A 23954-nucleotide genomic window follows, 5' to 3' on the forward strand; every position below is an offset into this window, starting at 1 on the left:
TCTCCTTTTCCTCTTGGCCTTGACATCCTCGCCTTCATGGCTCTTTCCTTTCTTCTTACTAGGACCTGGGGCACTTCTTCCTTCCTTATCCTCTGTGGTCCTCTTCCCAATAGGCATCACTAATGTATCCTCTAGCTTTGATGCCTTCTCCAAGGTGACTACACTTAGCACTTTTGTCTTCCCTTTTTCCTCGTGGGTCAGTCCACTGGTTCCTTCGTCTCCCTTAATTTCGATGCCATAATCATGCGACCTAGTTAGCACCTGTTTTGGCAATGGATACATGTCTCCCCCCATCCTTGGTGGCTTATCACATTGCGGGCTGATGTGGCCCAACTCTCCGCAATTATAACATGTGGGCGTCTGCCTCCAAAACCTACTATTACTTTGTCCAACACCATTCCTAGGTCTTTCTTCACCTCCTGGCTGATTTTCAAACCTCCCTCGACCTCGATTATTTCCCACTTGACCTAGCATGTTTAGGCTGAGATTCTTCATCAAATCAACCACTTGCCTCATGTCTTGCCTTAGGCCATCATCTTGAACTGCTGTAGTGACCACTGCTAGCATAACCTAAGTAGTAACAGGAACCACTGGTTCGTGATGAACCCCTGACATGCGACCTTGTAAAGACTCTATAGGCTGAAATTCAGACCTCATTGGCAAAGACTCCACCCCTAACTGGCTCATTTTCCTCAGCTTCCACTCTTTGTTCCTTGCTACCTCTAGTGCATTCTCATATGTCCTAGGCTTCTTTAGCTCCACTCTCCAACGTATATTCTCCCAAAGACCAGCCAAGAACCTGTCCTTCTTCATCATGTGAGGTGGGGGTACCTGTGGTGCTAAAGCCTTGCACATCCGCTCCCGTGCCAATGAAAACTTTCGTATATACGCATCTACTGGCTCACCTTCCTTTTGCACTAAAGCCTGTACTTCTTGCCACACTTTGTCAGGGTCTTCTATCTTCACAAACTCCACTTCCAAACCATGCCTTAGATTGTCCCAACTCAATCTTTCAGGTGGATCAGCCACACGCAACTTCTCTTCAAATGCTTTAGACCAAACTCGTGCGTCACTCTTCAAACAAATTTGGAGAAGGCGTAACATCTGCGCAGGGTCATGAATCTGGTTGCTAATTCAGGCAACCTCCATCTTTTCCAAAAATTCTTCCACATCTTCATCACTTCTTCCATGAAACTCCGGATAAGAGAAAGCCATGTCTACCCAAATTATGATGCTTTGAGAACCCCTTCGAACACACGTGCAAGAACCCAAAACTTTTCACTACCCAATCCCCACAAACTTCAATGGAGCTCAACTTTAGATAAGGACAAACACATGCACATCAAATGAGTTTTCATAGTTAATCATCGGAATGACAACAGGCAAAGGACATTCCAGGATCTCTCTCAATCTTCTTGGCCCAAACATAAAGACTATGCGCTACTGGAAAAAGATCTTCGTGGACACATGAACATTAATCTGAATTCTTTGAGTTAAATGAAAAGGAGTGAACTGAGGGCCATTTTGATCATCCATTAAAGCCAACCATGAAGCTCCCACGAAGGCACACCTGACTCAACCTTTGATTTTGCCAAAATTTCAGCAGCATAACAGCATAAATGGCTCAAAAGACCAAAAAACCAGCCATCATAACTTGGGAGAATTTCGACAGAGTTTCCCCAGAAGTAGAGTAGTAGGAACCCAAAATATAGACTGTCTATGTATGCATAAACTGTCAACAATAGAACCCGAGCGTCAAGTAGGACTCACTAGTACATAGCCTATGGTGAGGTCACAAAAAGGGTGCTCCAGCTACCTGTATCACCGAAAGGATCTCCACATTTGAGAATCCCCCAGCTCAATAAAAACATCACGCTATCGACCCTCACACGAAGGCTAATGCAAATCACATATAGTCAAGTCTTAGAAATGACTATCTTCCAGACCAAGTCTCAGAAATGGCTGGGACTGCCAAATACAACCAAGTATGGCTCCACAAATGCGTACAATGGCAGTTTCCACAAGTAACGTACAATCCAGCAGACAATGCGCTCAAATAGGTGCCAAGTGATGCATTCCCACAACAACTCCAAGTGACATCACTGCTAGTATATCACTGTACTCGAGCTACCTGTACCTGTGTGAATCACCTATACCTATACCTGTTCCTGTCCTTGTAACCTGTAACCTGTAATCTGCAACCTGCAACCTGTAATCTGCAACCTGCAACCTGTAATGCTGAAGCTCGAAGCTCGAAGCTCGAAGCAGAAGGTACTCGAAGAAGATCCTCCGTGGGGGCGCCAAAAGAATGTGAGTAGGAAGAAAATACGCACAGCGCCTCTATATCGACCTGACACACACTCTTGGGATGATACACACACACACTATGGGGCACCACTCGGCTTACAAAACACACGTGGCCGAGACAGGGAACACACCTATGAAGTGAGAGGAGAGAGACTATCCACTTGCCCACTCCACACAGACACACACACACACACACACCCCCAAAAAACTCAGCTCAAAAGAGGAGAATTTCTGATTTTTAGATACAAATGAGCTTGGGCCAACACCAATGGGGCAAATAGCTCACACAATATGGGTAAAATAAGCCAGATACGATCACAAACTAGAGCAGAAACTTCGCTCATAGGAGAAACTTACACAGAAAAACAGCAGGAAAAGAGTGAGTAATTTGGCAAAATGGATAGTGCCATCGCGTCCGGAACGGCCCAAAACCCCAGTCTACAATGTGAAAGTACTCAAATCCGACCTCGGATGAGTAGTTTACGGCCAAAACAGGCTCCAAAATGAGCAAAAACACAGCTTCGGCTGTTCCTCCTCTCTTCTCCACGTTTTTTCTGGTCTTCTCTCTGTTTTTTCAGTTCCCACACTTAGCTTTTTTAGTTGGGCACCCTTGGCCTTTTAGATGACCTCAAACGGACCCCGAACAGGCCAAAAACTGACCTCGCACTGCATAGTTGTCAACTTTTTGCATCATTTGCACACCTGGCACTTAGCTTTTTCCAATAATGCATCTCGCGACCACGTGAAGTGGCCCCAAAAAGTGGTCCTAATGATGACCTTTCTGCATAACTCTCACAAGAAAACACCCACGTTGTGTCCGTCCTCATCTGCGTGCAAATATTGACCTCGTTCGCCCTCCTGACGCCACTAGATGCCATCTGACGCACCTGCTTACCTCATGTCGTCGGCCCACGGATAGCTTCCTTGAGAAGTTTTACGCGCTATAAACTCCTCATTATTGTAGAAAAAACATACTGGTACTGGTGATAGTGAAAATCGATGCACTATGTACATACTGTCCTACTTGTACACATGTGGGCCCCACATAACCACCTGGCTAAGGAAAATGGGCAATCCTTTATTTGATGCACCATGCATGTATATGTACATATGCGCAATCCCTTGCTCCAAAAAACTCATGAGAGCGGTAATAGCAACGGGTATGTTACCGCGACTATTACCACGCTTATTGCTAACAAACCACTACCGCGTTCGTAGCTGCGGTTATTGCCGCCCACACAAATTTTTCTCTCTCCTTTCTCCTTTGTTTTTTCACAGCAGTGTTGGCAATTTTCGACAAATCCTCTTATTGTGTTGTCTGCTACAATTGAATTCCCTAGCTTTTGTATGTAGTTCAAATGAATCATATGTGCAAGGATTAGAAAAGCAAAACATTACACTTTCACTTCTACGCTCCTCAACTTAAATGTGTTCCAGAAAAAGCTCCGCATTTGCAAGAACTCTCCATCCACAAGAATGTCCGTCGTCTTGTTTTGGGACCTTGCAACTTAAATTAACATATCTTTCCAACAATGTCTTGGGTCAATGCTTCCCATGGAGCAACAAGTTTCTCAATAGACCTGCAAGACATAGCATATGGTTGTCTGCTGCAAATGAATTCCCTAGCTTTTATATGTAGTTCAAAGGAATCATGTGTGCAAGGATTAGAAAAGCAGAACATTGCACTTACACTTCTACGCTCCTCAACATAAATGTGTTCCAAAAGAAGCTCCGCATTTGCAAAAACTCTCCATCCACAAGAATGCCCGTCGTCTTGTTTTGGAACCTTGCAACTCAGAATTAGCATATCTTTCCAAACACAATCTTGGGTCAATGCTTCCCATGGAGCAACAAACTTTTGAATAGACGTGCAAGACATAGCATATGGTGACGACACGTTGCATCAAACTTGCAGAATCAAGAAACAAGTAACTACGTACCTTCGGACATTTCCATGAAAACCTGTGGGATGCATGTCTAACCTCACCATCCTATCTTATTGCAGTATTAGCGAGAACCATGATTAATTTGTCAAACCATGGGACAAAGCTGACTCGACTAGTGCATAGAGGCTACAAGAGGTTGTCAATCTCTTGGAAACAACTAACAACTCGCATCTAACTCAAGCTACACTCAAGTGACTGAAATCACCAAAAGCCAATCGCTCATCGGCAAGCAAACCACATCCATTACAACATCAAATGACATCCAAACGTAACGAAACTTCTAGGACAAGTTTATAAGACCTAAGCACACATGCTATGTCCTCAAATCCCACTTTAGGTCAAGTTCCAAAATCACGATTATTAATAGTAGTGGATTTTTGACCTAGTCGTTTTCGACCCAGAATGCATCTAAATGCTTAGCATTAATGTCCCAATACCCCGCCTATGCTTAGTTTTTTATTTGAACATGTAAATTCCTAGTTATGATGAAATTAGGCCGCGGGTCAGCGACGCCAAAAGCTACGAAATACTGTGAATGGCTTACGTCAATGCGTAGAGCTCTTCCCTGCGATTGCAATGCAATAAACGAATTCGCAATGTGACAACCGAAGAGGGAGTAGGAAGTTTGAGAAGGAGAGAAGTGAGCGCTATTAGCTCACGTTGTTAATTTCTTATCTAAAAACTTAATAAATAAATCTTTACAAAGTTGACTTTTATACTGAAGCGGTCCGGGGCGGGCAACAAGAAGAGCAACCTCTAGACACCCTTCAAGGCTCCTGTGCTGCTCAATGGGGCTGGGGCACAACACAACACAAACCCAAACAACAAACCCACAGCCAAATCCCAACTACACAAGGGGCACCACCTAGTTTAAGAGCAAACTAGGACGCAAAAGAGGAGAATCGTTAGAGCAACCCACAAACAAGCAACGAATTTACACTAACCCTAACACCAATGGAACACTCTCACACACTAAAACATGAGAGAGAGAGAGAGAGAGAGAGAGAGAGAGAGAGAGAGAGAGAGAGAGAGAGAGAGAGAGAGAGAGAGAGAGAGAGAGAGAGATAGTGCTCGGGCTGCTTTGAAACGTATCGGCAATGATCAAGCAAACACAACTATATATTTAAGAAAGAGAGAGAAAGGGGGAGGGGGTGCTTGTTGCATTAATACCTTCTTACAAATCTGTCATGACAAATCAAAGTGAGATTAGTATTTGTTCAACATAGCTTGCGTAAATTTCACCACAACACATCACAAGAAAAGCCACCCCAATCACTGTCTTAAGGCCAGGGGAGTCCTCTCCACCCTGTTGCCCTCTTACAGTATGTGGGATTTATGGCTAGATTGATGACAACACCAGAGACAAGCTATCAAGAACTTAACAAAAAACACCAAGACACTTACGCATCATTGTTGTCCATTACTTCACGTTGGAAGGGAGACAAAGTATCCAAGCTTAGTCCAAATCCACCCTCCTTGATTCAGCAAATGTTGGGCTTACACTAGTAGGAGAAATGATAGATTTCGTACTCTCAATTGAATGATCACTCTCTCTCTTACAATGGCATAGAGTTCCCTTGCTAATCCCCTATTACAACACATGCACATGCATATGACAATGAGCTTCCACTCAAGAGCTCCTTCTAGAGAGGTTGAGCTTGGCTTCTCAAGCTATAGCATAGTGCTCTTGCTTATGGCTCCTCCCTTTTGTGCTAGCTACACCCTCCTTTTATAGCAATTTTGAAGGCTAGGGTTACTCCTCTAACCATGGTTGGGTTAGATTTTCAGCAATTTATCTAATTTTTTTTGCTTGGAATTATCAAGAAGTTGGTGGGGAAAGAGAGAGGAGAGAAATGGAGGTGATAGGACTTTTCATAGTGGGTTAGTGTTAGTAGAGTTAGTATTAATTTACAAATGGAATTGGATATCTACAATGGGAGTATCCATGTAGGATACAAATAAGGAAGAAAAACTCTTAAGAGGTAAGAAAAGGTGGATTTCTTACAAGGTTGATGCTCCAAGTGTCTTGAGTAGGGCCGATTTTGTCGCTTGTTGACGGTCCACTAGCTTTGACGGTACATTTTTTCTCCACTCTTGACCTTCCTTGAGAGACAAGGTAATTGAAGCTGAGTAATCAACCACCATGATGCTGTCTTTTAAGAGAAGAGGCTGAATTTTGTAGTTTTTTTGATAGATATGGGTAATTTGGAGGAGGAAAAATGAGACTAGATGGTCAATTTTGGAATGGAGTTGTGTGTGGGAGGTATGAGTTCACCATGGTTTCTCTTATTCTTCAAGGTTGAGGAGAAGGTGAGTAGGGTGCAGAGAGGAGGGGTGAGAGAGGTGGGGATGATGAGTGGAGAAGTGTGTGTGAAAGAGGAAAATGATAAAGTGGAAGAGAGAGTGTGGCTGCATAGCATGGGAAAACTGGGGTCCACTAATAAAATCATAGCTCACAGCTCGTAGCTCAAAAAAATATGAAAAAATTTGAGGCAAAAGTTCAGCCCACGAGCTACAACTTTTGTTTGTATCACCTTTTCAAATTCGGAGAGCAAGTGAACTTTAAAAATTCAGCAAAACCGACCGTTTTTTTCCACTGCACAAGGTCCTTGTGGGGTCCTTCTTTGGATGATTCTTTTGAATACCTCCAAGAGTGAGCCCTCCATAGTGCATGTATGCATGCCACCTACCCTTGACCTTATTTGGTAGGTCTATAATTGAAGATATTATTGAGATCATAAGTGAATAGTACAACTAAGAAAATCAAATATTGAGGGGTCTAAAAAATATGTACATGTCAAATATAAATAATATAAGTGGAAAAAATATAAAGGGGTCAAAAGAAATCTCTCTCATTATGAGGCTACCATAAAAAGATAAATATTTTTGGTGTTCTAATTTTTTAGAAAAAAAAACAAAATAGATGTAGGAAGGGAAAAATCACAATAGTGAAAAAATATACACATAAATAAAACTAGTTTTTTTGGATTTTTGTTGGGGTGGAGTTACACCAAATATAAGAGAAGCTTACATGAAAATATTTCTATATGGAATAAAGAGTATGAAAAATGGTAAGAAAAATTGTGGTAATGGTGAGGCAATGTACAAAGCATAAATAACACACACCTAGGTAGAAATATTTAAATAAATACCAAAATAATTATGAAAAAATCTTTTATTTAGGCCCTATATACAAAGAAATATTTACATACTCATGGGCCATAATATACTTATATTTTTTATATTTTTTATTTTTTTGGCTCAACTAGCCCAATGACTAGCTAATTGAGGGTTTTTTATTTCAGTAAGGAGATATAGGAAAAGTCCCCTAACTCACACGCACCTATATACAGTGAAAGGGTGAGGGTAACCACAGTGTTTGAGTGATTTGATAGGGTGAGGTAGCTTACTATGGCCACTATGGAAAGCCAAAAAACGGCTATCATTAGCCCTCCCCCAGGATGATGGTATATTCATGTACCATCATAGAGCATCTTTTCCAAAGAGAGTGCTTCAGAGTCCTTGACGAGATTTTCATTGTTTGGCCCCTCAGAATTTTGGCTGGAGTTACACTCATGCTTCATGTAACAATACTTACATGAGACAGCGGCCTTTGGACAGATCTTTGGTAGATCCTTTGGTAGAAGGCGACTCAAATAGGGCTTCAAGCGATACCCGTTTACCTTTCTGGAGTGCTCTTTACCATTCAAGTCCATAAGCTGATAGTAACTAGAATTGAAAGCCTTCTTGACTATGTATGGCCCTTGCCATCTAGTTTCAAACTTGGCATCAAAACGATTGTCAAGTCGATTGTCATACCTTAGCACAAGCTCTCCTTCCTTGATGCCTTTGTCCTTCAGTTTCTTGTCGTGCGTTTCTTTCGCTTGTATGGCTTTCCTCTTGTAGCACTCATATGCTGCTTCTCTTTTTCACTCAAGCTCCACTAACGTAAGAAGTCGATCCATCCATACCTCTTGATCATCTTGTGCTCATTTGCCATGAAGTCGCATTGTTGGAATGTTTAGCTCAATTGGCTGTAAAGCCTCTTGACCATAGACCAAGTGAAATGGTGTGAACTCCGTGGCTTCCCTATATGTGGTTCGATACGCCCACAAGGCACCATCCAAGAAGTCATCCCACAACTTTGTCTTGTTTTTCACCATCTTTCTAATGATGCCTGCAATGACACCATTAGCTTTTTCTACCAAACCATTTGATTGGGGATAGTAGGGTGTACTGTGACGATGTAGAATGTGAAGTTCTTCACAGACTTCTGTGAGCAATCCCTTTCTAAACCCTGGACCATTATCAGAAACAATCTCCAAAGGTGTGCCAAATCTTCAACAAATGTGAGTGTAGACGAATTTTCTCACTGTCCTCTCATTTACCTTTGCCACACTTTGTGCTTCCACCCACCTAGTCATATAGTCTACAGCCACTAGAATGTAGAGTTTACCATTTTTTTTCCTAGGCAGAGGACCCATAGCATCAATGCCCCACTTTTCAAAGGGTCCATTTGCAAGCACTATTTGCCTCGATCCATGCACCAACCTTCTATTTCCATTTATCTGACAATTGTGACAACTTTTACACCAATGTTGAACATCCACATGCAAGCTTGGCCAAACATACCCCGCAAGCAAAATCTTCTTCACAGTTGATTCTTGGGCAAAATGACCACCACATGCCTCTTCATGCAAACCTTTTAGAATGGCTGGAATTTCCTCGATAGTTGGTACTCTTCTGCACACTTGATCCTTCCCTCTTTGATAGAGGGAGCCTTCTAGGAAGAGATAGAAACTTGCCTTCTTCATGAGTCTCCTCTTCTGAGCCTTCGTGAAGTCTTGTGGAAACTCACCCTCCAAAATGTAGCCGATAATGGGAGCCAATGACTCCAATCCCTGGTATCTCGGTTGCTTGACAGCTGCTGCCACCATGATGACGTGCACTTCTCTCTCAACACATGTAACTGCTTGTTGTGCAAGTAAATCGGCATCCTCATTTTGTTTCCTCGGAATATGATATAGTTGCACTTCTTCAAACTGATTAAACATCTTACGAATGGCATGAACTTTTGTCCTTAAGCTTTCATTCTTGCATGCCCAAATGCCTAAAATCTGTTTAACAATGAGAAGTGCATCTCCCTTTACCATGAGACATTTTATCCCTTGGCCAATGCACATCTTCAAACCATGAGGTAGAGTGTCGTATTCTGCTTCATTGTTGCTAGTTGAACCTGGTAGATTGACCTTCTCTTTCATGACCACCTCTCCACTTGGGTTGAGCAACACTAGCCCTCCCCCTGCTTTTCCTGTGGCTCGACGAAAAGCTCCATCAAAGAACAAGGTAAAAGCATTAGGAATACTTTTTGGTGGTGGCAATGGTAGGGTCTTTACTTGAGGCACCTTAATTTCCTTCTCATGTACCCTATAAGTGAGAATCCCTGCCAATTGTGCACGCACACTATCTTCTACCTTGAAAGAGTATTGGAACTCTTGCAACTCCATAATCCACTTTGAGATCCTAGTACTAAGATTCATTTGAGATGACACCCAAGGGAACAAATTCTCTGCGGTGAGGATTACAAAAGGTTTTGGGAGCAAGTAGGATCTAAACTTCCTTATCGTAAACATGAGAGAAAGCATCATAAGTTCTGCTTCTGTGTAGTCTCTCTCCAAAGCATTCATGACCCTACTAGCAAAGTAGATGGGTCGCATCCTTGTACTGTGGGGATCTTGCTGTAGCAACACAGCACCAATTGTTTCCCTTCCAACACTAGAGCTAACAAAGAATGTGTACTCCCAACAAGGAGGCATGAGTGTTGGTAGCTCTGACAAAATGACTTTAATGTTACAAAAATACTCTTCAAGCTCATCAGACCATGCAAATTCTACTTGTTGTGTCAACTGTTGCAAAGGATGAAGCAACTCCGAAGCTAAGTGAATAAAGTGTGACATATACTTCACTTTTTGAATGAATGATATGACCTCTTTGAGATTCTTAGGTGAGGGGAGCTCAATAAGAGCCTTTGACTTTGAAGGATCCACCTCAATGCCTTTATAGGAAACCTTGTGACCGAGCAAGATCACTTCATCCTCACCTATGTGGCACTTGTCGGGGTTGAGTTGACCTCCCATGTCGTAGAGCTTCTTTAAACCTTCTTCTACCCTTTGTAGATGCAATGATCTTGAGCTATAAATGCAGAAATCATCAATGAACACCCTAATTGACTTTCCAAAGAATGCTTGAAACACCATGTTCATGAAACGTTGGAATGTTGCAGGAGCATTTGTCAGACCAAATGGCATGACTCTAAAAGCATAACAACCCCAAGGAGTGATAAAGGTTGTTTTCAATTGATCTTCCAATGCGATACCTATTTGAAAGTAGCCTGAGTAACCATCGCACACAGTGTACTTCTCATGACCAGCTACCTCATTTAGTATCTCATCCTGGAATGGGAGGGGAAAGTGATCTCTTTTTGTTGCCTCATTGAGGGGACGGTAATCCACACACACCCTCCACTTGCCATTTTTCTTAGGAGTGACAACAACAAGAGAGACCCACTCTGAATTCTCCACTGGATAAATGAAATCTGCTGCTAGAAGCTTTCTTACCTCCTTGAGTAGAGCCTGCTCCTTAATGACTCCTAGCCTTCGTAGCTTTTGAGCCTTAGGTGTGGCCTCTTGCTTCAACTCAATCTTGTGTTGAACAACATCTACTCCACGCACGTCGGTATAGTCTTTAGCAAAAAGCCTAGGAAACTTCCTTAGCAGACATTTGAACTCCTCTCTTTCATCCTTTGTAAGTGTTGTTGATAGCATACCTTCCAGCATCCCTTCATCTTGAACACCTTCGTTCTCTTGAGGACCTACCTCGTCCAAGCCTTGACAAGAGGTCTCTTGGTTGCTTGGCTTAAACCTTACCCCCATGACTTCGATGGAAGACTCCTCTTCAGTAATGCTACCGCTACTTTCTTCTTCTGAAGTGTTATCGGTCCAACCTTCTTCCGTCCCACTTTGAGATGATTCTTCATGGAGCTCCTCTTGGCGTTGCTCCTTCATGTCAAAGACAACCTTCTTATGATTGTCATTCCTGCAAATTAATTTCCCACTCTCCCAATCCTGCAAAGCTCGCATTTTCATTAGCCATGGTCTTCCTAGGATAAATGGATAACCACTTCCCTTGGTCGACATAACATAAAAATCCACCGCTTTCTTAATGCCAAAGGCCTCTACAAAGACATTTTTACAAATGCCTACACACCTAGCCTTGCTATTGTTTGCCATCTTGACTTTGATTTCAGGTGTCTCATGGATGTGCATGCCTAGTCTTTTCATGAGTCCCTCTGTCATGATGCAAATTTGTGCACCCCCATCCACTAGACCTTTCCTAACCAATCTTCCTTTGATGTAACAGTCTAACACCGGTGTAATGTCCTCATTCATTTCAGCTTGTGCAATTTTTACAACAGGCACACTCTCTTTTACCTTTCTTCTAGTGCTAACTGCCCTTGTTAAATCCCTCCTAACTTGTGGACATAATGCAAGAAATTGAGGCCATGAGATATCAGTGTTGAGCTTATATGTGAAGCTACTCAATATATGGCTTCTCTATATATGGCACCCGGGTCCCCTCTATATATACATCATCTCATGTGTGTATTCTACACACTTTGGGGTTCTACTTCTGTGTTCTCTCCTTCTCTCAACATGGTATCAGAGCAATACGTTTTTGTTTTCAGTTTTTCTCCTGATCAAAATCGATTTTGCAAAAACTTTTCGCGTAAGGGATCGGAATCGATGTGGTCTACAACTTTACAGAAGAAAGTTTCTTCAAATTCTGCACCGATTTTGAGTTATCGTTCACGGATTGCGTACATACCTGAAAAACAGCTTCCGCGTTTTGTTTTTGATTTTTCTGCTAATTGGAAACGATTTTGCAGAAACTACGCGCGGGAGAGACCGGAATCAATGTCAATTACTTCCACCGTTACCTCAGGAAGCTCCCTCGATGTTGATGCTTGTGACTTACCTTTGGGTCTAAGACCTTCTATTGGAACCTCTCCCCTTAAGCACTTGAGTTTCCTATATTTCTCAGCAGCCCTAGTTTCAGCTGCATCAAAGGTAGCAGGTGCACCCGCCTCAACTTTTACCTTATGGTCAGGAAAGAGTCCGGCTATGAACCTCTCCTTCTTTTAAAATTCTGCACCATCACCAGGGTTAGCAACATTTCGTATCCATAGAGCCCAAAGACGTAGAAACTCTTGCTTGTACAAGTAGTAGTCATCTAAGTCTTTTTGCTTATGAGAAACAATGTCTTGCCATAGTTTTTGAGTGTTTTGGGGATCAAAGAAGTATCTCTTAAAACGATTCAAAACTTCTGTGTAATTCCCCTTAACTTCCTCAGGCAAAGAGTCAAACCAAGTACTAGCATCTTTCCTAAGGACCACCTCAAACATTTCTACACGTTCTTGATCGGTTACTATCCTCTTGATACGGCAAGACATCTTGAAATTTGCTAAAAATAATTCTGCATCCTCTCCAGGCTCTCCAAAGAAAAGAGGATATCCAGACATTTGGCGTTGGCTCTCCATTATTATGAAAGATTACAACACGAGTTACAATAAGGGATACAATAGAGATTTAGAACCACTCGCCTGCAAATGAAGAAGTGAGAAAATACCACTCTAGGTTTTCTTCTTCAGCTATCCAAGCTTCAATAAGGTCTCGATTTGTTTGATCAAAACAAAAAGGTAGACTATTGATGAGCTCTACGAAGGGTTGAAATTCTTCAAAGCTAAGGCAATAAACAGAAATCTCTAGAACTTCATTTTCTGGATCCAAAAGAGCAACCACGTCCCAAGTGATAAATTGCACTTGCTCTACAATTCCCAATGCACAAGCGGTTTGTATAAAAACTAGATCTTCATGCTCGTCGAAGGCCGTGAGAAAGTAGCAATTGACTAGGAGCTCCTTTCCTTCGAGTTCCACACAGTCGGAGTGAGGCAACCTTCTCACAATTTCATAAAGAACATCCTCATCAAGTCCAAGCAAGTTTGCAAGATTTAAAGACTCCACTTGTGCTACAAAATTCCTGGACAAAAACTCCTTAGGATTATGGTTAAATCATTCAAAAGCATAAAGAGATTTACAATGTCTCTATGAACAAAGTGTCATAGAAAGTAGAGAAGGATGAGAATTTATACAAATTTGCAATCTTCTCTATGCTCTCTTTATTAAGACAAGCTCTGAATAGCTCCCTATCTCCTTTGTTGAAAGCGAAAGGAAGACTATTAATAAGATGCAAATGAGGGAAAAATTCACCAAATGTGAGTCTATGAAGCATGAACTCTAGCCGCAAGTTTCCTGAAGAGTCTTCCTCAATGGTGAAATGCACTCGCCAAACGCCAAATTTCACTCTATTTACCAATCTTAGGGCACACACTAGTTGGATGAATGCGTGGTCTTCCTTAGTGCCCAACAACAAGAGGAAAATGGAATCCACGCGTAGGACCTTCCGTCTTAACTTCACCACCCTCTTGTTATGAGGGAGACGCTGTCGTGCTGTGACAGGTACATAGTGGGAACGCATGCTACAAGAGTTATCTTGTATTTTTTTAGATACATAATTATATTTCCTATAGTGTACATATGCATATTTAAGTATAATAATAAGCCTTCTATCTCATCCTATTATTTTTCTCAAGGGTAACCTATCCTTACTTTACCATCAGAAAATACTATGGGAAAAGCATCAATAGCTCCGCCTCTTTAACTTGGGGCAAAAAGCATTGATTCTTTATTTCTACTATTTCATTATCATCTCACACCCTAGCTAGATCCTATATCTAGGGTAAACTCCAATATATATATATTCTATGTATTTTTAATACTTTTCTTATATTTCTTTTTAAATAGCTACTAGGAGGGAATCATATCCTAGTGGGACACTAGGTGGCATGATTTCAAAGATACACTTATTTTAATGCATTATTGCAAGTATAATTACAAAACTTTGTCAAGGAGCAATGTCATGCTTTCATATGGCATGAGGTGTCCTTTGGAATTAAATGAAAGTCTAGGCTAAGGGGACCACGGGAAGACTTTTGCTGCCAGAAATGGATCCTATTTTGATGAATTTTTTACACAAGGTTCCAATCCGAATTGGAAAATGATTTTAAAATGAACATCGTAGCTAATGAGCTAAAGTTTCTGCCCATATTTTTACTTTTTTATTTGGAGCTACGGTTGAGGAGATATGATCAAAATACTGGACCCCAGTCTGCCCACATCATGCAGGGACAGCTCATTTCCAACTTTTCCAATTCCTGTTCACACTGGCTCCTCTCTCCTTGTGGGTTCCCTTCACCTATAAAAGGGGACCTCTTCTTCCTTGGAAGGAACTCAAGCATTCAAGACATTGATGAGAGGAATTCTCGAGGGAGTGAGTAGTAATGCCTAATTGTACTTAGCCATTAACATAAGCCCAAGCCTACACTTTCTCCTAGAGGCAGACTAGCCATTCTTGCAACAAGCTAACCTTGGAAGATCAACTCTAATCAAAGAAGGTCTTGCACTTGGTGTATCAATCAAAGTGGAATTATCCACTCTTCTTCTCTCTCCCATCAATAATGGTGCCGAAGGGTTTCAAGTAAGATGTGTTCTACATTGATGTTTTCTTGATTTCTTGTTGTTTTCATTTTCATCTCTAATCCAATATATATATATGTATCTAATCTCATCTCCTTAACCAAACCTATCTCTCTCATTCTTAGTAATTCATCCTCTCTAGGTTCTCTTTGCTACAGGTACATCTCTCCCCGCAGTATCCTTATTGCTTACGGGCAAGAATAGGGCTTGGGAGGGAAACTTCTCATCTCTTCACTTCTCTCATATCTACATTTCTCACATACTATCCTAGATGAATAACCCACATGATGATAATTTCTATCGCTTTCACTCTGTACGATCTATTAGAATTAACGTATGGATTAGACGTAAAATACACTTTCAACAACGTATAGTGTTTCTCTTTGGCCCTGAAAGGCTCAATGAAATACTTCTATCACCGGATCCCATCATACTACCTCTCATAGACTATAATTTTTCTTTTGATGTAAGCGTAGTTATCTTGCTATGAACCAAGAGAATTTGTACACACAATTAATCCCAATCACTAGACAAAATATATATATTATGGTAAGCACAAAACTACAATTCCAAAGAACAATTTGTAGCCTATTTGGGCAGCCAAGATTGAATGCCATTAACTCATCTGTTAACCCTTTCATATTACCCATGATACGATATGACCATGGCCTTGATGTTTTCATCTTTGTGTTATTTTGACATTTTCTTTTGTGTGCTTTCTTTGTGCGTGTGAGTGCAAGAGAGAATGGGTGGGATTCTTTGATTGTACTTCTTTCCAAACCCTAGTCTTCATGGCATCTATGGTTTAACTTCTTCATATAGTTTTTGTCGAGTTCTCTCACAAACTCTCACAGCCATAAGCCCGGTGCTTTCCTGGCAAGACCGCAAATTTCTCAACATATTTTTGGTGAACCCGACGCGAATCTGCTAGGGTGAGAGTTTGTGGGTAACCATGGGTGATCATGTTGAGCAAAAGGGTATGGATTTTAACCCAGCAACAATGCAAATGTTTCAAGCATTTGCAATGTTCATGCAACAACAACATGCTACTGAAAGAAGGGAGATTTCAGCAATGAAGGCCATACAAGCGGTCGTCAACAGAATGGATCAGTTCAATGGCAAAGATGTAACCAAGTAATTACGCGAGTATGTGAAGGAGATGGAGCTGCATCGCGTGTCAGAAGGTGAGATGATTCAAAGCTTTGAGCTAGTTGTTGCTCCAGAAATTAGGGAGCATGTTAGGGCAATTAAAGATGGGCATGGGAGAAATTGGGAAGAACTCAAAGTAGCTTTAAAGGAGGAATACTTCATGGAGGACTCTGAGAGAGTGACCAAAAGGACATTCTTAGAATGGGTAGTCAAGCCAAAACAAGGACTATCAATAACAGAGCTACTTAGGGAATTTGAGCGGCGCTATGCACAACTCACTAGGACACAAAGGGCCACACTAGATGCAGAGAAGACAGATCTTTTCTTACAAGCTGCAGGTAAAGAGTTTCAAGAAAATTTGGAGCTTCTTCTTGAAGATAAAGATGCTAAGCAAGGACTAAAGACCGACTGAAATGAGGTTGAAGGTGCTGTCTCACTGCTTGCCAAACGACAAAGAAGAAGGGACAAGATGGTAGTAAACACTACAAGTCCTTCCACCTCAACTTCTGACAAAATGGTAAAGCCTACTTTTATCGCTCATAAGTTTGATGAGTCCATGCTAGATGAGCTTGTGAAGGGAATGCGTGACTTGAAGGTGAAGTTTGCAAAGCTTGAAGAAAAAGGCCAACCATCAGGGCCACTTCCTAAGCAAAGACAACAGCCCAAAGAAGGATTTGTTAATAGATGTATTTGGTGTGATAGTACAAACCATGTAAGAAGGGATTGTGATGATTTTAGTGATGCTTTGTCAAAAGATGTTGTCTTTTTTAAGGATGGTAAATCCACTTAAGAGAGACAGGTCTACCCTTGAGAACTAGCTTTGGGAAGGGGGGAATGCAAACCTTAGTTGAAGATATGGCAACCAAGCATGCCACCTCTTCAGTTGAGGCAGCTACTTATGGAGTAAAAATTGAACATTTTTGTGATGAAGAGGTGAGTGACCATCATGGTCAAATTTGGCCAAATGTCATGCAATTAGCTAAAAAGGGAAAGCTTACAAAAGAGATTCTACATGAAGCAGGTGATTGCATACGTCTAGAAACAGGATGGAATGATCCAGTGGACTCATTGTCAGTGCATGCCTACATTAAAAAATGCCAACAAAATGACGCAATTGTAGAAGAGAAGCGCAGACGTGAGAATGCTGATGAAGGACCATCAAAAAGAGCTTCTAGAAGTGGGGGAAGAAGCGACTCAATGCCTTCTCAAACACCCTCAACAAAAGGAGCATCTCCACCTGAAGTACTCATGGAGGAGTCTACAATAGGAAAGAAGAAAGAGCCAACAAAAGGAATGACAGATGCACATTCTCTGCATGAGGATTGGGGTTCTGCAGATGAAGCTATGAATCTTCAAGATTCACAAATCAAAGATAGAGAAGTGTTTGGGAATGCTATACAGGTTGAAGTGACATCAGAGGATAGAGTAGAAGAGCAAGAAACCTCTTGGGATATGGTCTGTGATTGGGGTGATATTTCTTATCTGTGTGAAGATGCAAATAAAGATGCTTTCCATAAAGTGCCTACTATACAGGGTTGCCTGCAGGTATGCAAACAACATCTGAGGTATAAAAGGGATTTAGGTTTTGTGTCACAGGGTATAAATTGCAAGCAGGTTTGTGAGCATCTATCTGCTATGGATAGGAAGGGTATACATGGTGATTCCTTGAAGCAAGAAGAGGATGCTAGCTCTATGCTGACACCAGAGTCATGTAATGAAGAAGGGTTCTCCCTAGATGAGTGGAGACATGATTCAGTTGAAGATAATTTAGTGATGAGTCAAAAAGGAAGAAGGGGTGAAGATATTGTGTCAGAGACTAACTCCAAGGAGGTTTTTGAGCAGTCGGTTACAAGTGACCGGGAGCATACCTACCAGGATGATTTGGAAAGGGAATTAGATACCATATTTGAGAGGTATGCAAAGTTTTATGCTATAAAGCTGGAGAGGTATTTGGTAAAAGGTGAGAGAATTGATGAGAGGTTTACCATGCACATTTCTGAGGTTTCTCTCGATGTTGAGAAAGGCTATCTAGAGGATTATTTTGAGAATGAAGATGCAGATTCAGACTTCTATGCGAAAGAGGTACATATGGATTTACAGGTTGGTCAGAAGGTTAAAGTGCAGTTTCAAAAATCTTTCAAGTATATCACAGGAAGCCTGGAAGTGTTTTTTGAAGAGGAGGATGAGGAACTTATGTCTCTATGTCATGAAGATTTTGTGCATAATGGAGATCTGTTACAGATGTTTTGGAGACAGATGTATATAACAATTCCTTCTAATCCGAGAGCAATTAAAAGATGCGGAGAATCTCAATGCTTAGTACAATACAAGTTTTTGATTTACCCGTATGATCCTGGAGGAGGTCATGGGATGACAGGGGATACAATTGCTTTCACAAGTTACCATGAGGTTGGCACATGCCGGAGGATGTGCAGGTTTAGAGGGGGTGGATGTCGTGCTGTGACACGTACATAGTGGGAACGCATGCTACAAGAGTTATCTTGTATTTTTTTAGATACATAATTATATTTCCTATAGTGTACATATGCATATTTAAGTATAGTAATAAGCCTTCTATCTCATCCTATTATTTTTCTCAAGGGTAACCTATCCTTACTTTACCATCAGAAAATACTATGGGAAAAGCATCAATAGCTCCGCCTCTTTAACTTGGGGCAAAAAGCATTGATTCTTTATTTCTACTATTTCATTATCATCTCACACCCTAGCTAGATCCTATATCTAGGGTAAACTCCAATATATATATATTCTATGTATTTTTAATACTTTTCTTATATTTCTTTTTAAATAGCTACTAGGAGGGAATCATATCCTAGTGGGACACTAGGTGGCATGATTTCAAAGATACACTTATTTTAATGCATTATTGCAAGTATGATTACAAAACTTTGTCAAGGAGCAATGTCATGTTTTCATATGGCATGAGGTGTCCTTTGGAATTAAATGAAAGTCTAGGCTAAGGGGACCATGGGAAGACTTTTGCTGCCAGAAATGGACCCTATTTTGATGAATTTTTTACACAAGGTTCCAATCCGAATTGGAAAATGATTTTAAAACGAAAATCGTAGCTAATGATCTGAAGTTTCTGCCCATATTTTTACTTTTTTATTTGGAGCTACGGTTGAGGAGATATGATCAAAATACTGGACCCCAGTCTGCCCACATCATGCAGGGACAGCTCATTTCCAACTTTTCCAATTCCTGTTCACACTGGCTCCTCTCTCCTTGTGGGTTCCCTTCACCTATAAAAGGGGACCTCTTCTTCCTTGGAAGGAACTCAAGCATTCAAGACATTGATGAGAGGAATTCTCGAGGGAGTGAGTAGTAATGCCTAATTGTACTTAGCCATTAACATAAGCCCAAGCCTACACTTTCTCCTAGAGGCAGACTAGCCATTCTTGCAACAAGCTAACCTTGGAAGATCAACTCTAATCAAAGAAGGTCTTGCACTTGGTGTATCAATCAAAGTGGAATTATCCACTCTTCTTCTCTCTCCCATCAATAATGGTGCCGAAGGGTTTCAAGTAAGATGTGTTCTACATTGATGTTTTCTTGATTTCTTGTTGTTTTCATTTTCATCTCTAATCCAATATATATATATGTATCTAATCTCATCTCCTTAACCAAACCTATCTCTCTCATTCTTAGTAATTCATACTCTCTAGGTTCTCTTTGCTACAGGTACATCTCTCCCCGCAGTATCCTTATTGCTTACGGGCAAGAATAGGGCTTGGGAGGGAAACTTCTCATCTCTTCACTTCTCTCATATCTACATTTCTCACATACTATCCTAGATGAATAACCCACCTGATGATAATTTCTATCACTTTCACTCTGTACGATCTATTAGAATTAACGTATGGATTAGCCGTAAAATACACTTTCAACAACGTATAATGTTTCTCTTTGGCCCTGAAAGGCTCAATGAAATACTTCTATCACCGGATCCCATCATACTACCTCTCATAGACTATAATTTTTCTTTTGATGTAAGCGTAGTTATCTTGCTATGAACCAAGAGGATTTGTACACACAATTAATCCCAATTACTAGACAAAATATATATATTATGATAAGCACAAAACTACAATTCCAAAGAACAATTCGTAGCCTATTTGAGCAGCCAAGATTGAATGCCATTAACTCATCTGTTAACCCTTTCATATTACCCATGATACGATATGACCATAGCCTTGATGTTTTCATCTTTGTGTTATTTTGACATTTTCTTTTGTGTTCTTTCTTTGTGCGTGTGAGTGCAAGAGAGAATGGGTGGGATTCTTTGATTGTACTTCTTTCCAAACCCTAGTCTTCATGGCATCTATGGTTTAACTCCTTCATATAGTTTTTGTCGAGTTCTCTCACAAACTCTCACAGCCATAAGCCCGGTGCTTTCCTGGCAAGACCGCAAATTTCTCGACAACGCCTTACTACTTGCTCCTGCAACTCAATTGGTAATAGAGCTAGATCTCTAAGGATTGAACTTTCACTACACACACATTCCCAGTTAGAACAAATGATCGTTTTTTTGTTTCTTGTAACAACTTAGACAAAGAAAAAACAAACATACACACTATTTTGCCGGGTTGCACTTCATTTTAAAATAAAATGAACACATGTACATCAAAAGAAGTGTGGTAGTTGATGAGAGGTAGAATGACAGGGTTTGGTGATGCAAGAATTTCTCCTGCTCTTTGGGCACCAAACATGAACACCATTCGTTGTTGAAAATGGATCTTTTTACTAATTGCAATGTTTATTCTAATGTGTGGAGTAAAATGAAAGGGAAAAACCTCTATTCCTGGGCCATTATCCATGGCCTATGCATGTCCTAATGCTTAAAATAACACAAAAATATAGACGTCCAAGCTAATATCGTACCTAATGAGAGGCAAAATAAAAGGATTTACCGAAGTGTTTATCTCGGCTAACCTAAGAGGACCTAAAATTCTACGAATTACTCGCTGAAATTGCAACTTAGTACTAAAAATTATGTGTACCTTTTGCCTTGCAATGGGAATGAAGGGATCATACAAATTCTCGTGATTCATTCAAGCTACTTGATTATGCTAAAGGTTGAGCCTTCACAAAACATACACAAGCCTGTTCCTCAGTGGGGGCACCAATTTGAAGCGGTTCGAGGCGGGCAACAAGAAGAGCAACCTCTAGACACCCTTCAAGGCTCCCGTGCTGCTCAATGGGGCTGGGGCACAACACAACACAAACTGAAACAACAAACCCACAGCCAAATCCCAACTACACAAGGGGCACCACCTAGTTTAAGAGCGAACTAGGACGCAAAAGAGGAGAATCGTTAGAGCAACCCACAAACAAGCAAAGAATTTACACTAACCCTAACACTAATGGAACACTCTCACACACTAAAACACGAGAGAGAGAGAGAGAGAGAGAGAGAGAGAGAGAGAGAGAGATAGTGCTCGGGCTGCTTTGAAACGTATCAGCAATGATCAAGCAAACACAACTATATATTTAAGAAAGAGAGAGAAAGGGGGAGGGGGTGCTTGTTGCATTAATACCTTCTTACAAATCTGTCATGACAAATCAAAGTGAGATTAGTATTTGTTCAACATAGCTTGCGTAAATTTCACCACAACACATCACAAGAAAAGCCACCCCAATCACTGTCTTAAGGCCAGGGGAGTCCTCTCCACCCTGTCGCCCTCTTACAGTATGTGGGATTTATGGCTAGATTGATGACAACACCAGAGACAAGCTATCAAGAACTTAACAAAAAACACCAAGACACTTACGCATCATTGTTGTCCATTACTTCACGTTGGAAGGGAGACAAAGTATCCAAGCTTAGTCCAAATCCACCCTCCTTGATTCAGCAAATGTTGGGCTTACACTAGTAGGAGAAATGATAGATTTCGTACTCTCAATTGAATGGTCACTCTCTCTCTTACAATGGCATAGAGTTCCCTTGCTTATCCCCTATTACAACACATACACATGCATATGACAATGAGCTTCCACTCAAGAGCTCCTTCTAGAGAGGTTGAGCTTGGCTTCTCAAGCTATAGCATAGTGCTCTTGCTTATGGCTCCTCCCTTTTGTGCTAGCTACACCCTCCTTTTATAGCAATTTTGAAGGCTAGGGTTACTCCTCTAACCATGGTTGGGTTAGATTTTCAGCAATTTATCTAATTTTTTTTGCTTGGAATTATCAAGAAGTTGGTGGGGAAAGAGAGAGGAGAGAAATGGAGGTGATAGGACTTTTCATAGTGGGTTAGTGTTAGTAGAGTTAGTATTAATTTACAAATGGAATTGGATATCTACAATGGGAGTATCCATGTAGGATACAAATAAGGAAGAAAAACTCTTAAGAGGTAAGAAAAGGTGGATTTCTTACAAGGTTGATGCTCCAAGTGTCTTGAGTAGGGCCGATTTTGTCGCTTGTTGACGGTCCACTAGCTTTGACGGTACATTTTTTCTCCACTCTTGACCTTCCTTGAGAGACAAGGTAATTGAAGCTGAGTAATCAACCACCATGATGCTGTCTTTTAAGAGAAGAGGCTGAATTTTGTAGTTTTTTTGATAGATATGGGTAATTTGGAGGAGGAAAAATGAGACTAGATGGTCAATTTTGGAATGGAGTTGTGTGTGGGAGGTATGAGTTCACCATGGTTTCTCTTATTCTTCAAGGTTGAGGAGAAGGTGAGTAGGGTGCAGAGAGGAGGGGTGAGAGAGGTGGGGATGATGAGTGGAGAAGTGTGTGTGAAAGAGGAAAATGATAAAGTGGAAGAGAGAGTGTGGCTGCATAGCATGGGAAAACTGGGGTCCACTAATAAAATCATAGCTCACAGCTCGTAGCTCAAAAAAATATGAAAAAATTTGAGGCAAAAGTTCAGCCCACGAGCTACAACTTTTGTTTGTATCACCTTTTCAAATTCGGAGAGCAAGTGAACTTTAAAAATTCAGCAAAACCGACCGTTTTTTTCCACTGCACAAGGTCCTTGTGGGGTCCTTCTTTGGATGATTCTTTTGAATACCTCCAAGAGTGAGCCCTCCATAGTGCATGTATGCATGCCACCTACCCTTGACCTTATTTGGTAGGTCTATAATTGAAGATATTATTGAGATCATAAGTGAATAGTACAACTAAGAAAATCAAATATTGAGGGGTCTAAAAAATATGTACATGTCAAATATAAATAATATAAGTGGAAAAAATATAAAGGGGTCAAAAGAAATCTCTCTCATTATGAGGCTACCATAAAAAGATAAATATTTTTGGTGTTCTAATTTTTTAGAAAAAAAAAACAAAATAGATGTAGGAAGGGAAAAATCACAATAGTGAAAAAATATACACATAAATAAAACTAGTTTTTTTGGATTTTTGTTGGGGTGGAGTTACACCAAATATAAGAGAAGCTTACATGAAAATATTTCTATATGGAATAAAGAGTATGAAAAATGGTAAGAAAAATTGTGGTAATGGTGAGGCAATGTACAAAGCATAAATAACACACACCTAGGTAGAAATATTTAAATAAATACCAAAATAATTATGAAAAAATCTTTTATTTAGGCCCTATATACAAAGAAATATTTACATACTCATGGGCCATAATATACTTATATTTTTTATTTTTTTTATTTTTTTGGCTCAACTAGCCCAATGACTAGCTAATTGAGGGTTTTTTATTTCAGTAAGGAGATATGGGAAAAGTCCCCTAACTCACACGCACCTATATACAGTGAAAGGGTGAGGGTAACCACAGTGTTTGAGTGATTTGATAGGGTGAGGTAGCTTACTATGGCCACTATGAAAGCCAAAAAACGGCTATCATTAGCCCTCCCCCAGGATGATGGTATATTCATGTACCATCATAGAGCATCTTTTCCAAAGAGAGTGC

This window comes from Adiantum capillus-veneris, chromosome 11 (genome assembly GCF_014529385.1).
Source record: "Adiantum capillus-veneris isolate H3 chromosome 11, ASM1452938v2, whole genome shotgun sequence".
NCBI lineage: Eukaryota > Viridiplantae > Streptophyta > Polypodiopsida > Polypodiales > Pteridaceae > Adiantum > Adiantum capillus-veneris.